Below are 6,000 nucleotides of genomic sequence, written 5' to 3' on the forward strand. Positions count from 1 at the left end.
GAGGTGCAAAAGATGCTGGAATTAGGTGTTATTGAGCCTTCAGAGTGCCCCTGGGCTAGCCCAGTGGTTCTTGTCCCCAAACCTCACACCAAAGATGGCAAGAGAGAGATGAGGTTCTGTGTGGATTACAGAGGACTCAATGATGTTACCAGGACAGATGCACACCCTATTCCAAGGGCAGATGAGCTCATAGACAAATTGGCTTCTGCCAATATTTGAGCACATTTGACTTGACAGCTGGCTATTGGCAAATCAGGTTAGCTGAGGAGTCTAAAGCCAAAACTGCATTTTCTACCCCAGGTGGGCATTACCAATTTGTGGTGATGCCCTTTCGTTTGAAAAATGCACCTGCCACCTTCCAAAGGTTGGTGAATCAAGTCCATACTGGGTTGGATGACTTTTGCGCAGCATATCTGGATGATATTGCTGTCTTCAGCTCCACCTGGGAGGATCACCTGGTCCACCTGAAGGAAGTGCTAGAGGCTCTGCAAAAAGCAGGCCTCACTATCAAGGCCACAAAGTGCCAGATAGGGCAGAGTAAAGTTGTATACTTGGGCCACCTTATAGGTGGAGGCCAGGTTCAACCACTGGAGAGTAAGATCCAGACCATAAAGGACTGGTCCCATCCAACCACCCAGACTCAGGTCAGAGCTTTCTTGGGCCTGACTGGGTACTACAGGAAGTTTGTTAAGAACTATGGGTCCATTGTGACTCCTCTTAATGATCTGACATCCAAGAAGATGCCCAAAAAGGTTCAGTGGACAGTAAACTGTCAAAAGGCATTTGATGACCTGAAGGCCATGTGCTCTGCACCTATCCTGAAGAGTCCTGACTACTCAAAAGAGTTCATTGTCCAAATAGATGCTTCTGAATTGGGAGTGGGAGCTGTGCTTTCACAACTTAATGTAGATGGTCAAGACCAGCCCATTGCTTTTATTAGCAGAAGGCTGACCCCCAGATAGAAACGTTGGTCAGCCATTGAGAGGGAGGCCTTTGCTGTGGTGTGGGCCCTGAAGAAGTTGAGACCATACTTGTTTGGCACTCACTTCAAGATTCAGACCGACCATAAGCCCCTCTTATGGCTTAATCAGATGAAGGGTGAAAACCCCAAACTGCTCAGGTGGTCCATTTCCCTAAAGGGGATGGACTTTATAGTGGAGCACCGCCCAGGGACTGAACATGGTAATGCAGATGGTCTCTCCAGGTACTTCCACTTAGAACATGAAGACACAACTGGTCAAGGTTAGTCTAATGTCCCTGTGTTTGGGGGAGGGGGGTTGTGTAGGAGAGTAGGGTCTGCTATCATATGGTCACCCCAAATTTGTGGTTTTTGCTTCACTGGTTTATGACTTAATGTGGCTGTGGGCCTGCTAATCAGACCCACAGCCTGCTGTTCTCTCTCTAAATTAATGCCTATGCACTCTAGGGGCATTATGACTTGGAACTGGTTCACCTTATAGGCCCCTGTAACAGTGTACCCAGGGCATAGGTGATTCCAAGGCCTACCAGGGGCTGCAGCACGTATTGTGCCACCCCTGGCCTGGCCTCCATATTTGACACAACTGGATGATCACTCAGCCGGGGTAAGTCGGTGTAATCACCCCTTACTTAGGTATAGTATGCCTGTACCTAACCTAAAATGGACACATATGTTACTATCAGCCACTCCTATGGAAGGCCTCATCAATCCTGGAGGCAGAGTGCTTGGAAATATGTGAAATGGTGCTCTAGCATGAGCTGAGCCTGTCTGCAGCTTTCGGAACCACTTCCTGTAGCTGTTCCATGATACTGCCATACCATATACTCTTAAGTGCATTATAATCCTCGCGGTTATTTGCTAACTTTGGTTTGGCTTTATCAAAACATGTCGAGTAAGGTGTCATACGAATTGGAATACTACCCCCTCGCCAGTTTTGGCGACGGGGGTAGCATTCCACCCTTCTAGAGGGACACGACATGTACCTAACCTGAACCCCGGTTAAAGTTAAACCAGAGCCTCAGCATCACAAAATGGATGCTGCCACCACAGACAGTCTGACCTCCTGCTGCTGGGAGTCCTTCCAGCAAGGGAGGCTTGGACAAAGGGTTTCCTGCCTTGGGAGGTGCTAGCACCACCCCGGACAGGATTTTGTGTATTGGGTAGGACAGGGCTGAATAGAATGAGACATGGCTGGGGCACACAAGGTGTCCCTGTGCATATGCCAGTTCAAACCGGTGCTGGGGCTCTCCAGCCCCAGTCTTGGCGCGAAGCTGGACAAAGGAAAGGGGGTGTAACTACCCCCCTTCCTGGTCCCACCCAGAGGAGGGACCTAGCAGGTAATCCGGCCCCTAGATTTGGAATAAGAGTAGGAGCTGTGTCCCAAGACTTCAGATCATCCTGAACTCGACTTGATTCTGCTGCACAGAAGACTGAAGAGAATCTCCCTTGTGGCCAAGGAGTGACCACCCTGTGAATACAGGCACCAACCAGCAACTCGACGTCTGCTTTGCCACCGCCGGAGCCCGAGCCCAGAGCCTGACAAGACCTGGATTCCCAGACATCTCACAGCCCGATCCACAGTCCCTGAAAAGAAGAGACCCGTGGAGGCATCGAGAGACGTGGGACCGGCCATCTTGAAAGACCCCCGAGAAGCTGACTGCGCAGCACCCGAGGCTCCTTCAACGCTGTGCTTTGGGGTTTGAGAAGCCCCACCACCGAGCAGCATTTGCGCCGAAGATCAGCCCCCCAGCATCTCCACGATCTGCGTGGGGCCCTTTTGCACTTTTCCACTCGACGCGTCATCCCGGTCACTTGCCACGCGGCTAGTGGCCATCTTGGCGACAAAATCTACAATCTAAACTGCTGGTCTGGTTGCTCCAGACTGGCCCTCGCTCCTGTAAAAAGGAGCAGCACCTCTGACCTTGCTGGTCCGAGAATTAAGCTTTCTTCACTTCCTGCGTGGCTTGCATTAGCCAAGGCCTGTTTGCTCCAATCAAGTTGCCGACACCGCCATCAGCTAGAGCCTTCGTGGGACAGCTCGTGATCGACTCCTCGACGTCCTAGACCTCTTCGTGTCCACGTGGCTGCGGAGACAAGCTGCACCTCATTGCCTGTTTGCACCCGACATCGCCTGGTTTCATCCTGGTTCCTCGCCAGTCACTGGCTAGTGACTTCTGAACATTGTCCCCTCTGCTTTCAGGTCTTCACATCTTCGATCCACCCTTGGATCACACCGGACACTGCTCGCCTTGACGCCTACAGCATCTTCATCCTCAGGCACCATCAGACTGCGTGACGAAACCCGACACACTTTGGCACCTGTGCACCCGCTTCCTGTGGGTGAGGTAACTTACTAACGCCGGTGTTCTTACACTGGTACACTCTTCTAGTGCCTAACTCTAAAGTTTAGTAGTCCTAGTCCAGTCGAAAGACTCCTTTTGCAGTAACTTTGTAACTTTTACGCACTATTGACTTTGCATTGGTGCATGCGTGCACTTTAAGCACTGCACCCGAGTCCCGCGGGCCTTTCCCGACTTCTTCACTGTTAGTCCCGAACAGCTCCAGCGATTCTCCAGGCCCTAGGCCTATTTCATTTCCAATTGGTGGTTCTTATACCACTATTTTAGTATATGGTTTAAGTGGCCCCTAGGGCGCATCCATATTGTGCAACTTTTGTGTATTTAAACTGTGTTTTGTTTTAACGCATTTGCTTCTGTGCTCATAAAGAGTATAGGGGATATTTGTAGTAAATAAATATATATATATTTTCAATATATATCTGTGTGGTGTCCTTTCATTTGGTATTCAAGGGGATTGTGTATGGTAAAACAGCTTGCTTCACATGCCTTTACAGAGTTTAGCCTAAGACTGCTTTGTCCACGCTACTAGGATAGCTGGTCTATAAGGTTGACTTACAACCAATCATCATAAGGGTTGCTTGGCATGGTACAAGGTGATCACTAGAACTAGTGAGCATCATATACCAGGCCAACTTCTCACAGTCTGCGTTTAGTTGCAGGTTTTTTTGACTTCTTCGTAATACCCTTCTTAGTTCTTGTAGCTCCAGCGGCAATTTCTTTATTAGGTTCTCTCTCTTAGCCTCAGTTTTAAATGGTTTCATTTTTGTCTTTAATTTCTCTAAAAAGAGAGACCAGGCTTGTATCTTGTCCGTTATTGCACTATCCTGATCTTTCAATGTGGCCTCTATTATTGCGATCCAATTCTCTTTATTGGAGCTGTTCCAGTATATTCGTTTTAGATTAATTGTACCTAGTTGGCCCTCTAGGGAATACACAGATTGCAGTGTCTCCGCGAAGAAGTTGAGTTTAAGATGTTGCATCCCATGATCACTCATTGATGTGTATTCTATGTAGAAGGTGAGTAATGGAGGGATCAATGGAAGACTAACAATGGTAAAGTGCAGTATTGATTGGGTGTATGTTCCATAGTAATTTTTTTTCGGTGGTCTGTCTTCCTCTGTCCTAGCATTCAAAACTCGCATGCCTAGGTACTCCAGCTCCGTTACTAAGTGTTTGGCTAAGCTGTCCTTTCGACTCTTTGTAGTTCCATTTGACTGCTGAGGGGCATTCCAGTGCGTGTTCTCTGCAGTTAGTATCTCATCTTCGTCTGGTGTGTATATCAAGTTGGAATTGAAATCTCCAGTTAATATAATGTTCCATGTTGGCTCTGTACTACGTATATTTAATATTTCCTTGCATAGCAAATCATTTTTTATCTTTTTTGCTTGAAGACTTGGTTGAATATAGTAGTTGATCAAAATTGGCGTTTTTTGGCCGTATGGATTTTGACCTGATAATTTTACTAGCTGGATGCTTGAATCTGGAGATTTAAGTTGTTCGGAATTGATTTTTAAAGCAGTAGACACGTAAACTGAAAGACCTCCAATTGCTCGGCCATAGATTTTACCTTTTTTCGCAGGTACCGTGTAGTGAAAGAATCCGGCCAGTGCAATGTCTTCCTGCAGCCATGTCTCTTGCAGTGCAATTATGTCGGCGTTGTCCCATTCGTCCGAAGCAAGTCCGTCCTCCAACAATCTTTTTGCTCCGGCGATATTCCAAGAGATTATATGTATGTTGTTATTTAATGCTTTATTTATTTCTGGACCGTTCGGTCAATTCTTCCGTTTATTATTCAACGTGCTGGGAAGCCATTTCCAAGCGTCAGATGGCGTTAGTGAAACCCCCACTCTCTCTGTATCAAATGCTTCTCGTATGGTATCTGCCTCGCTTCTGCCTTTGGCGTTGTGTAAAAAAGAATAGACTGGTTTTATCGGGGCAAGGTCCACCAGTCTCCTAGTAAGTTGCGGGCAGATGTTTTTCTTTAGAGGAAGCGGGTATCTTGGAGTAATTGGCTGCGATAATTGGATACCCCATGGCATTCATGGCAGATTTGCTCCTCGAGATTAGAAGCAACAAGGACGCCTCCCCACCTGCCCTTGATAGAGCCCATTGGGTCGCCACAACCCCTGGCCGTCCAGACTTTGGACTAGACATACTTACAAGGATGCACTTCCTTACAGAGAAAGAAGTTATTTTACAGGCCTCACAACGCAAAACAGAGCTGACCTATAAGGATTACACCATCCAATTATACCCAGACATTGCCCCGGTAACCCTACAGCGTTGTGGAGACTTTAAGTCTGTCACAGACAAACAACGCAATCTTGATGTCAAATATCAATGGGGTCACCCCTTTGCGTTTATTTTCACCTGGGAGGGCAAGCGCCAGGTATTTTGCTCCCTACGACTCCACACATCTCATCTTGAGACCCTATACGCCCGTTGTGGTCCTTGGTGCCCCGGCCTAAACATATAACCCAGGCTAAGGAGCAATCCTTCTCCCAAGCCAAGGAAGATGTTATCCAACATCTTCGTTCTATGGACGATACGCATTCTCCCACTCACTCCCAAGCAGCCTCTGATTGAAGCACACCTTTTCTCTTTACTGATTGGAACACAGACTGTTTATTTGTTCTGAACATAACTCTACCAGTGACACAT

This window comes from Lissotriton helveticus, chromosome 1_2 (assembly GCF_964261635.1).
Source record: "Lissotriton helveticus chromosome 1_2, aLisHel1.1, whole genome shotgun sequence".
Taxonomy (NCBI): Eukaryota; Metazoa; Chordata; class Amphibia; order Caudata; family Salamandridae; genus Lissotriton; species Lissotriton helveticus.